The sequence below is a fragment of the Bubalus bubalis genome, chromosome 4, assembly GCF_019923935.1.
Source record: "Bubalus bubalis isolate 160015118507 breed Murrah chromosome 4, NDDB_SH_1, whole genome shotgun sequence".
NCBI lineage: Eukaryota > Metazoa > Chordata > Mammalia > Artiodactyla > Bovidae > Bubalus > Bubalus bubalis.
The window spans coordinates 74,601,864-74,614,678 of NC_059160.1; the positions used below are offsets into that span (position 1 = coordinate 74,601,864).

General features: G+C 37.3%; 1 long non-coding RNA gene across 1 annotated transcript in view; it reads left to right on the plus strand.

Moving 5' to 3' along the window:
• Positions 1-312: 312 nt before the first annotated feature.
• The window catches only part of LOC112584567, a 65,917-nt gene continuing 53,414 nt past the window's right edge, over positions 313-12,815 (plus strand). The window contains exon 1 of the long non-coding RNA XR_003108855.3: positions 313-467. This is a non-coding gene — a long non-coding RNA (uncharacterized LOC112584567). The remainder of the gene's footprint in view (positions 468-12,815) is intronic.

Below are 12,815 nucleotides of genomic sequence, written 5' to 3' on the forward strand. Positions count from 1 at the left end.
ATTTCTGAAAGCTGACCTTGCAGGCATTCCATGGATATCAATATCCCTAGCAAACAGAGAAACCTGCACAAGGGAAAACAGAACTACCCAAGTTTATGGATATACCAGACTTTGCAGCCCATTCATGGTCTTTAGAGTATCTAATAGCTTTGTAAAAGTGTTCATGGGTGAAAAAGAAGGAAGCACATACAGTCCAGCTGTCTCAAGAGAGCCTTCAGCTTCCAGGAATAAAGTCGCACATTCACAGCTGCTTCCTGTTTTTTCAAACACCTTCCCCACCTTCTGCACATCAAGCAAGCATGCTGCAAAACGTGAGCCCAACAGGAAGCTGCCTGCAAATTCAGGTAGCTTTTCTGCATCTAAAAGAGGTCTTGAAGATACCTTCAGAGAAATGCCAGCACAAGTTGTAGTCATTTGGGGAAGAATGAGTCTGGAAAACAAATACACGGTGGACTAGCACCAAGAGGGTAAGAACATTCTTCTGTGCAAATGCTCTCTGCAAGTTACATTGTAAACAAATAAATGTTTTCCTTTAGGTTTTTGGCTCCTGTGGGTGAAACTAGGAAAACTCCCTTCAGGGAGTGGGGAGTGTCTGTCATTTCTCTGATGGAAGGGAGGGAGAAGTAGGAGGAATGCTGTGGTGGAGAGAAGGAAGAAGGTCTTCATGGCCGGAAAACCCCAACTGAGCTCAGGGGAAGGATCACTTGAAGGATTTTTATGTTTCAGGAAGCTCACAAACCTTTCCTGGGATTTCAGAACCACCACCTTGAAATGTGCATGTAGAGCTGATTAGATTGTGTTCACAGTAAGCTTTGATAGAGCGAATCTGGAAAATGTCATCTTAACATGGTCTCAGGTGGACTAGCTGGACTGAGAATGCAGGCTCCATACTCAGCTTTCAGATAGATTCAGTGAAGTAGTTCAAAGTGATGAGTGCCAGGCCTCATATAGGGGCTGACTAATCTTGGGTAATAGATTGATTTTTTTGATATAATTAAAATTCAAAATGCGGGAAATTGGTAACTTCTGGTAGCAGTACTTGTTCAGCTCCCAGTACGTGTTCTTGCAGTTTGCTTTTGCTTGGTTCCTTTTTTTTTCAATCCATACTACCAAATTAGGTTAAACCGTAAAAAATGCTTTTATTAAATTGACTTTGATTTTTTTTCTGAAATGCAATTAAAATCAATAACCACAAAGGTAAGCTTCTTCCAGTTAACTGGCTAAAGGGTTAGATAGGAGAATTTTCTTCTGTTGGGATTCAAACCTCTATCTGTAATCTATACTGGTCAAAACTGGCCCATGTACATCTTAAAGAAGACCACCCTTAACAGTGAGTTAAAGGAACAAAACTATATAACAAACAAAAATTATCTAATACATTTGGAAAACTTTATACATCTAAGGGTTTGAAAAAAATCTGATTTTTTTAACTGTAAAATCTGTTCTACGTAAGAATTTCTTTGTCTTCCAGCTGACTCATGTAGCTTGGTAGAGCACCATGTCACTGTAGGTGAACATCTACTGAGGATCTCACCATGTAAACGCTATAGATTTTTAAAGTTCTTATCTTAAGGAACCTGATGTCCTCTCAGGGCATAGATGTAACAGTAGAAAAATCACCAAATAATGACAAAGGCAGGCTGGATTCTAGTCTTGGTTGTCCCATCTAGGTTTCAATTCTCTCATTAGCAAAATGAGGGAGTTGAATTAGGTATTCACTGAAACCCCTTCTAGCTGTAAAATGTATTGCTTCTTAGGTTAAAAAAATTACCTGGAATAAAATATGTCATGTGCTAAGTGTCAGATGAGTTGTTATAATGGGTCTGAGAAGGGAGACACTGTATTGGGCTGGAATAACTAGGAAGAACTCTGCGGGGCTGAGAACATGGGTTGGGTTTGGAAAATGGACAGAATCTATGAAGGCAGAGAAGAGGAACAGGAGTTCACAGGCTCACTCAGGAGAGTGGGGGATGCTTGAATGTGGCTAAATTAACACAGACCCCCAGATTCACCCCTGAGTGCTAGAGAAAATCCTCTTTCTTGCTGCTCTGACATGCAGGATAATAATGGTCACCTGTAGAAAAGTTTCAGTAGTCGAGACAGCTGATACAATAGCATAGCATCCTCAGAGGAGAGCCACCACAATGGGCTGGATTTTTAACCCAGAGCTCTCTTTTAAAGTTTGGTATCCCTTACAGGATTTGAGAGAATAAGTTTTCCTGAAAGAAAACCACACAAAACCATATGATAATAAGACCACAGGCTCTAGGCAATGGAACAAGTCACTAAGGATAAAAATGATACTATCCACCAAGAAAGTTGTAGCCTTCTGCTTTCACATATGACTGCATGACTCCTGCTCCTTGCCCTTTGACCTCATACTGTTCTCTCAGCCAATCAGTTCTTTTATGGTCTCTCTTGCCTCCATGCCAACTCAGGCCTCATAGCCAGCTATTTTTAGCAACAGAATACTAGAATATTCTATTATTCTAGAGTGGCCCCTTGATGCTACCATTTCTTTCTCTGCCATTCAAATCCCGTTGTTCTCCTCAATCCTCCTCCTGAGCTACTGAGCATTGTGGCAGAAAATTACAGCTGTACTGAGTATGTCCCCCATAAATTTTTACTTTTTAATCTCAACTGAACTATCATGAGAAACGCTGGGCTGGAAGAAGCACAAGCTGGAATCAAGATTGCTGGGGAAAATATCAATAACCTCAGATATGCAGATGACACCACCCTTATGGCAGAAAGTGAAGAGGAACTAAAAAGCCTCTTGATGAAACTGAAAGAGAAGAGTGAAAAAGTTGGCATAAAGCTCAACATTCAGAAAACAAAGATCATGGCATCTGGTCCCATCACTTCATGGGAAATAGATGGGGAAACAGTGGAAACAGTGTCAGGCTTTATTTTGGGGGGCTCCAAAATCACTGCAGATGGTGATTGCAGCCATGAAATTAAAAGACGCTTACTCCTTGGAAGGAAAGTTATGACCAACCGAGATAGCATATTCAAAAGCAGAGACTTTACTTTGCCAACAAAGGTCCGTCTAGTCAAGGCTATGGTTTTTCCTGTGGTCATGTATGGATGTGAGAGTTGGACTGTGAAGAAAGCTAAGCCCCAAAGAATTGATGCTTTTGAACTGTGGTGTTGGAGAAGACTCTTGAGAGTCCCTTGGACTGCAAGGAGATCCAACCAGTCCATCCTAAAGGAGATCACTCCTGGGTGTTCATTCAAAGGACTGATGCTGAAGCTGAAATTCCAATACTTTGGCAACCTCATGCGAAGAGTTGACTCATTGGAAAAGACTCTGATGCTGGGAGGGATTGGGGGCAGGAGGAGAAGGGGACGACAGAGGATGAGATGGCTGGATAGCATCACCGACTCAATGGACGTGAGTTTGAGTGAACTCTGGGAGTTGGTGATGGACAGGGAGGCCTGGTGTGCTACAGTTCATTGGGTCACAAAGAATCGGACACGACTGAGTGACTGAACTGAACTGAACTGAACTATCATTTCTACTCAACTATTTTAAAAAATTCCTGTAAAACCACCTTCTTAAAATTTCTCCACCATTCTCTTTATCCTCAAATTCTTGTTGCTCTTCATTTTACTGTATGATAACATCCTACATCCTGCATTTTTTGAAGATTTGATGTTAGCTGATAAACACTCCCTCAATTTTCCCTACCACTTCATCTCAGATTATGCTATATCCTCACTGAGGTACCTACATAGCTTGCATTTAAAAGGTGTTTATTATGAGCTTAGTCCTTACATGTATGAGATCACCTAATCTTTTCAACACCTTTATGAGGTAAATACTATCAACTCTGTTTTACAGATGAATAAGATGTGTGCCCAAGATCACTCAGCCAGTGAAGAACAAAACAGTAAAGAACAAAAACAAGGATTTAAATTTAGGTAGTCTCATAGAGATGGCCCACAAACAAAACCACTAAAGAACGAATAAAAATTTATATTTAGGTAGTCTCATACAGATGGCCAACAAACACATGAAAAGAAGCTCAACATCATTAATTATTAGAGAAATGAAAATCAAAGCCACAATGAGGTATTACTTCATGCTGGTTAGAATGACCATCATCAAAAAAATCTACAAACAATAAATACTGGAGAGTGTGTGGAGAAAAGGGAACCCTCTTACACTGTTGGTAGGAATGTAAATTAACACAGAAACTATATAGAACAGTATGGAGGTTCCTTAAAAAACTAAAAATAGAACTACCATATGACCAAGCAATCCCACTACCAGACATATACCCAGAGAAAACCATAATTCAAAAAGATATACACTCCAATATAATCTGCAGCATGCTTAAAAAATAGCCAGGACATGGAAGCAACCTAAATGTCCATCAACAGAAGAATGGATAAAGAAAATGTGGTACATATACACAATGGAATATTACTCAGCCATAAAAAGTAATGAAATGGCATCACTTGCTGAGACATGGATGAGCTTAGAAATTGTCTACAGAGTGAAGTCAGAAATAGAAAAACAAATATCATGTATTAAATGCATATATATATATATATATATAATCTATAAAAATGGTATAGATGGTCTTATTTGCAAAGCAGAAATAGACACACAAGACATAGAGAACAAACATATGGATACCAGGGGGAAAGGCAGTGGCAGGGGGATAGAGATGGGTAGGATGGATTAAGAGATTAGGACTGACATATATACACTGCTGTGTATAAAACAGATAACTAATGAGAACCTACTGCATATCACAGGGAACTCAGTTCTCTGCAGTGACCTAAATGGGAAGGCAATCAAAAAAAGAGAAGATATATGTATACGTATGACCGATTCACTTTGCTGTACAGCAGAAACTGACACAGCAATGTAAATAACTATACTCTGACAAAAATAAATAACATTTAGGTAGTCTCAGTTCAGAGTCTGCATTCTTTCCCTGATCCTGAAGTGGGGGAAGGAGTGTGTGTGTGTGTGTGTGTGTGTGTGCACATGCATGTGCACACATGCAAGCGTGTGTGCACATGCATGTGCACACATGCAAGCATGTGTGCATGTATATGGAGGCTAGGGGATTTGAACATAGTTCTGTATATATTATTTGATGTTCAGTACTAATCTATCCCTTCTACCTCTGAGTTCTATCCTATCCTTACCTATTCAAGAACCTTGTATCAGTTAGCTTTTGCTGTGTAACAAACTGCTTCAAAATTTAGTATCTTAGAATAACCACCATACATCATTGCTCACAAGTCTAAAGGTAAACTGGATATTTCTTCTAAGAAGAGCCAGGTTGGGCTAATTTCAGCTGTATTTACTCACACCTCAGTGACCAGCTGGAGGCTTGTCTGGAACTGGATAGTCTAAAATGGTCTCTTATTCACATGTCTGTAAATTGGACTGATGTCAGCTAGGGTGATAAAATTGGCTAGGCCATGTATTACTCATCATCCAGGAGTCTAGTTTGGGCCTATTTATGTGTTAGCAATTGCAGGATGCCCCTAAAGGCCACAAAATAGAGCAAGCTCCTGTGGACAAGCACTTTACAAGTCTCTTTTCTCCATTACAAGGGTTATCGTCCTATTGGTCAAGCAAAGTCACAATAAGGTCCAGAGTCACTCAAGAGTGTGAAGCAAAGGGAGCCACAACTACAGAAGCCTATAGACTCTGATGCATTAACTATATACACCCCTGCTCTTCCATCCGTCCCTTTCCACTGGCTCCTTCCCTTCACCTACCAATTCGGTGAAATCTATCCTGTTCTAGAAAACCTCCCTTCAATTTCATTATCCCCTGATATATAATGTATCTGGGTCCATGACTGCTAGGGATTGAATGTATAACTGAAAATTCCCTGAATTAATTTCCACATAGGAAACATGATAATCAAAGGATAAGTAGTTTTAAAATGTGTAATAATCACAGCAATTGTAAAGAACTCAGACAAACAAAAAACTTTTTCAAGGACTATTGTTTTATGGTGATAATAAGAAAGAAGACTGGCTTTTAGTTGGTTATATTTCTGTTTTTACATTCGCTACTGACAATGCGCCCCTTTATTACGTATGCAGAAGATAAATTTTCCCATTGTCCTGCCCTTGTACACCTATGATCCAGAATCTCTCTCCTAAGTCTTAGAAAGGATGCAAGACATTTAACCTTGAAGTAACTCATTAAGTTAAACTATAAAGCAAACAAAAAAATACCTTATTTTATCTCTGGCTTTCCCTGAACTCCACTGGATGGCATATATACTTTTAGCTTTTTAAGTTGTTATATAACTTATACAACTGGTCTGCGTTTCCTCGGAAGTTTGCGTTTCCATATGTCCACATCCATGTCTATATGAAGTATTTTAAACCTTTTCAATTTAATAGGTTTTGCTGTTGTTCAGTCACCAAGTCATGTCTGACTCTTTGCAAGCCCATGAAGTGCAGCACCCCAGGCTTTTCTGTCCCTCACCATCTCTTAGAGATTGCCAAAGTTTATGTCCATTGAATTGGTGATGCCATCCAACCATCTCATACTCTTTTGCCCTCTTCTCCTTCTGCTTTTAATCTTTCCCAGTATCAGGGTCTTTGCTGTTTGCATCAGGTGGTCAAAGTACTGGAGCTTCAGCTTCAGCATCAGTCCTTCCAAAGAGTATTCAGGGTGATTTCCTAAAGATTGACTGGTTTGATCTTCTTGCTTTCCAAGGGACTCTTAAGAGTCTTCTCCAACACCACAGTTTAAAAGCATCAGTTCTTCAGTGCTCTGCCCTCTTTATTGTCCAGCTTTACCACTGGTACATGACTACTAGAAAGACCATCAACAAGTATACAATAGTATGTAAGATTTTATTTGCATTTCCAGGCTATAAAAGCCTTGTATGCTGCATTTTACAGAATACCAAAGTGAAGTTTTTCTTTTATTCCTCTTGCTACATCCCCCCATCTAACTTCTTTTAGGACTAATCTAATTCCTTTTAGTTCATGATATTTTGGTTGACAAATTAGTCACCATTTTTCTCTGGGTAAATATATCTCAAAGCAAGTGTTTGCTTCTCACAGTAAAAAAGAAAAGGTAAATTGTTTGTGTAAGTAGAGGCAATCTCTCTCTGTCAGTTTTAAGGCTTAGAAAACATCACTTGGCTTCCTAATTTTCTTTTCCTTTAGTCTCCCCACTAGTTGATAACCACCACAAACAGCCAGAATACCGCATGTAGGTTTGTATCTGTGATATTTGCAGCTTGGCCTAAGAAAATGAATTAGCTGAAAACCTGACAAAGATATCCTCTAGTCATTTTCTTGCCCGTGTACCATGGTGAGGGGTTTCAGACACAAATAGGACTCCACTGGACTTGCATCACTTTGATGAAGCTCAGATAAGCAACTACGTTCTGGGGTCTTTTATAAAAAAAGGATTTATTTTTCCTTATTTTTTAATTCCAGGGTTTTATTGGGCAGATGACGGTTTTTCTTTTTTTAGAAAATCTCCCTGTCTTATGCAGTTCATGGTGTACTTTTCTCTCTTATTCAGATAAGATTTGGAAGAGCAATCTGGTGTTCATCTCAGTGAAAGCATCAAAAAATCTTTGTCATATCATTAAATGGAACATAATGTAGTTACACAACATCATAAAGCTTTCTTAAAAGGTCACTGAAGAATCTTAAGTGATCTGAAAAATGTTCATGAGTTCAGTCAGTGGAAATAAACTACAGATCTATATATGCATATCAACATTAGTTATGTCTCCATTTTGAAGTCTATTTATCCAGGTAGTTACTTAGACAAAGAAAAGATACCAAACTATTAACAATGAGTGAAGATATTGTGAATTATTAAATACTTAAAATATAGTTATGCTTTTCAGTAGTTCTATCATGAACATGTATTATTTCTGTAATCCAAAATGATTAGAACAAAAAGCACTTATTAGTAAAAAGGATAATATAACAAAATTCTAGGAAGATTTTATTTTTTTGGCCTCACAGTGAAGCTTGTGGGATTTTAGTTCCCCAACCAGGGGTTGAACCTGTGCCCTCAGCAGTGAAAGCACAGAGTCCTAACCACTGGATCACCAGGGAATTCTCCTAGGAAGACTTTATCTTACAATAGAAGCTTTGATGAAGAAATTTAATATACACAATCATTTTCCTTTTAGGTTTCTTGATTTTAATGTTAGTTTGAGAGAATAATAATGGAATTGTAACTTTTCACATATGATTTGTAAACATACATTCAGTAAATTCAGACATGTATAGGCAAGTCTGGTAGCTTGCTGGCATCTATTTGCATGAAAGACGGAGGGTCTTGGTAATGTTATTTTCTTGTAGTTGATGACTGGCACCACCATGACCTCCAAAACCCCATCCATTGTGGCATGAAAGAATATTTTTAACTTCCCAAGCACAGGGAGACATTTCAGCTGGGAAAGGTACTCATCATTACAGGAGAACTGGAGTACACAGCTGAGTAGAGGATGTCCTTGAGGCTTGGCTACACCTTCATACAGTGACAACAAACTTCCTACCCCACCCTGAGAGTGTCCTGGCTCTCAAGAGAGGAAGCTAGGAAAGAGAATGAGTTAAGTAAATGCTGTCTTAACCAGTGTTGATGCAAAGCAAATAGGCTGCAGGCCACCCAGTTTCATTAGTATACTTCAAAACATCACTATACCCATCTGGTAGGGAAAGAGGGACAGCAGATGAGTGATGTCATTGGGCTCTCTTCAATCATAAATTCATTTATTGGATCAACAAATTTTGAGATTTAAAGGAAAATATATGCTTTACTCTAACTTGTTAAAACCCCTATATACAATTTCCTAAGACCAGGGGAAGAATTAAAGCACGTATTTATGAAGTGATAACACTTATTAAATAGTGTCTAGCACTATGCTAGAAATTGTGGAGCCTAAAGAAATAAGGCACTTCCTCAAAAGAAGAATCTTAGGATCTTATTTAGGAGATAAAACAGACATACATACAGCACACAAACAACACTACATGTTCCAGGAGGTGTAGCAGAGTGAAATACAGATAAAGGAAGTGGTCTGTGACAATTTAATAGGTACTCTGTTTCAGCTCCTCTAAAGGTCAATATAAGTTCCTTTTATTACTAATTGTGTCTAAGGTACAAGGGACAAGTTACATAACTTCTGTATGCCTCAGTTTCTTTAAGTGTAAAATGGTGAAACTAAATCTGCTTCATAAAAAATCTGTATATAATATGCTTATGTCTAACAGACATAAATAATACCTCAATAAATAACACCTCCTATTACTACCAAATGCCAATAAAAATAGTTCAGAGAATACATCTGGTACTTGTTAAACACTGATTGCCAGAGAGGGACAAGACTTTTGACAGAAAGTGATGCCTTTTAGAAATGGCAGTCAGATTTGCAAAGAAGATTTTCAGATTTGCATTTTATAAAAGGCTGGGAAATACTCATCCCGATGACAACTTCAAATCATTCCCATACAGAAAAGAAAGTAAATGGTAAGAAAAAATGTCAGTTAATTATTTTCTTAAAAAAAAAAACAAACATAGATAACTGATTTGAGGCTTCTCTTTAAAACTTGAAAAGTTCATGACAGTCCATGACGCTGACAATCCTGAGGATATTAAGCAAATCATTGCCCATTCAGGAAATAACATGTTCTAAAGTATATATATGAGTATGCAGTAATTTTTTTGGAGTTTTAAAACAATATTTATTTATTCTTTCACTCACTCAGCAATACATATTAAGTGCTTGAGGGATGGTACAATCTGGAATCTAAATGACATAGTCTGTGCCTTCAAGAGCTTTTAAGACAGTCAATAAATAAGTGCTTAAAAAGCAATGTGGCCAAGGTTAGCATGAGGCACTAAGAGGGCTGGAAGGGATATACAACACAGGGATCAGGACGGACATCCCAGAGGAGATGCTGTCTAAATGGGATGCAGGAGGACGAGTTCTGCAGGTACTTCACTGTGGCTACAGCACCCGTGTGGCAAACACGGGGTGACGCTGAGTGTGGAGAGTAAAGCAGAGGTCATGCAAAAGAGCTCTGTCTCTATCCTGAGACCAACATCCACGCACTGAAAGATTTAAGGAAGGGGGATGGCATAAATTATTTTCATTTTTGAAAGATCACACTGGTTGCATGCTGGGAACACGTTGGAAGGTAGACCAGGGCTGAGCTTTTATGGCTTTTATAGTTACAAAATCTTGTATAGTCTTCTGTGTTCACAGAATTGAGTGAAACTAAAAGGAGACATTTGGGGAGTCCACCCTTGAGAAGAAAATATTATGCAGTGGTTAAAAGCACAGAATCTTGATTAAAAAGCTAGTTTTGCCCATTGCTCTCTGTGACCTTAGGTTCATCTGTCTCTATCTCTGGTCTCAGCTTCTTTATTTTAATATGGGAATAAAATTATATCTGTCTTGTATTAGAATTGGTTAACAAATAAATAAATGAACCAAATCTCAAAGGCTTATTAACATGATAAAAATTTATTTCTGGTTCAAGTCAAGAAAAGGTACTAATGATAAAATAAGTTAAAGGTAGCAGAACAAAAGCATTATATACCAAAATTATTTTACAGATATATTATTTATAACTAGTTAGAAGACATATAAAAATTACAATTTACAATAAGAAAAAGATTAAACACTTCGCAATAAACTTTAAATGAAAGGTATAAAAAGACATAGACTTCCTGAAAGCTATGAAAAGAGACTTGAACAAATGAAAGACACTCCCAGTTTTTTAGGATTCAACATCATAAACTGTCAATTACCTAAGTTAATGAAAAATTTAACACAAACCCAACAAAAACATGAATAAACGTTTTTATGGAGGTGCATGTGTGGTAAGTCACTTCAGTCATGTCTGACTCTCTGCAGCCCTACAGACTGTAGCCTGCAAGGCTCCTCTGTCCATGGGATTCTCCATGCAAGAATACTGGAGTGGGTTGCCATTTCCTCCTCCAGGGTATCTTCCCCACCCAGAGATCAAACTTGTGCCTATTACATCTCCTGCATTGGCAGGCAAGTTCTTTACCACTATTGCAGACAAATTAATATTTAAAAAATCACGTGGAAAAACGAACCCATGTAAGAATAGTCAAAAAGACATTAAAAAGAAAAGGCAAGGAGGAAGGTCTAGCTCAGTTATAAAACAATCTATAAAGTCATCTCATTAAAACAGTGTGACACTGACACATGAATAGACAAGCAAAGAGAGTAGATCAGAAAGCCAAGAAATAAGCCCAAGTGCATATGGAAATTTAGTATATGATAAGGTGGCATCCCAAATTACTAGGAGAATATGTAATTTTAATAGATTATTCTGGGACAGCAGAATAATCATTTGGAATAAAACAAATTTAGCTCTACATTTTATACCATGTATAAGTATAAACTCCAAAAGGAATAGGGATCTAATTTTTTGAAATTTTATGTGCTAGAAGAAAACATTGGTGAATTCCTCTTTTAGCCTTGGTGTAGGAAAAGATTTCTTAACTATGACTCAATATTCAGAGGCAATTAAAACAAACTGATAAATGGCTATATGAAATAATTTTTTCTGCATGATAAAAAAATAAAGTCAAACACAACTAAAAAACTTGGAAAAATGTTTACAACATAGACTAAACTACAGATAAAGTACAAGCACTGATGATAAAGAACTCTTAAAACTGAGAGAAAAAAATTTTATCCATTAAAATGAGAAAAGACATAAACAGACAATTCGCAAAAAGAGTTATAAAAATGACCTTTAAAGATAGAAAAAGATGTTCAGCCACACTAATAATTACAGAAATACAAATTAAAACTATACTGAGACATTGTTATCAGACTAGTTACAATTAAAAATATGACAACACAGTCTGTAGGGATACAGGCATTATCATACATAAACTGGTACAGCATTCTCAGAGGGAAATTTGGCAATACCTAAGAAAATCACATAACTATTGACCCTTCAACTCAGCAAATCTACTTTGGGGAATTTACCCTGATATACCTCCAATAATCCAAAAATACACTTGCAACGAGTTACTGACCTCAACACTGATGTTACAAAATATTGGGAACAATGTAATTATCTAAATACAGGAGAGTGGTTAAATAAGTTATGTACATGTGAACAGTTGTGTAACAGACAAAAGTAAAAAAGGATTTCTATGAACTAACATGGATTGTTTTCCAAGATACATTAAGTTAAAAAAGACACCCCCCCCAAAAAAAAAGTGCAACAGAGTGCCTTTTGTGTGTCACCTTTCATGAGAGAAAAGAGAGAAATAAAACAAACATTTATCTGCTTGTTTGTGCCAAAAGAAACATAGAAAAGATAACCCAGAATCTAATAAGATAAGGGATAAGGGAGAGAGGTCCTGAGTACAGACATTATGGAGGCAGAGAAGGAGCAGTTCTCTGGGTACGACACTGTGCCATTCTGACTTTCAGAAACCATGACAGTATAAATACATGATTCAAGTCAAGCAGAACGAGGGAAGAACCCAAAATATAATACAAACAATAACAGATGAGCCTAACTCTATTACAGACTACACTGAAAGGAGTGGAAGAGAAAACAACAAACTGAAATAAATGTTTGAAAATCACTATCTGGATGATACACTCTGAGATTAAAGACAAAAGGCAAAAGGAAACATCTACAAACATCATACACTATTAGTAAGTTCCTTCATTTACCAAAATGGCATGAGTTAGTAATTCTGAAATGAACTCATGTACATTTTAGGATTGTTAAGATAAGTAAGTAAACTCTGAGTGATGAGAGGCAGATTTCTTTTTTTTTTTTTTTTC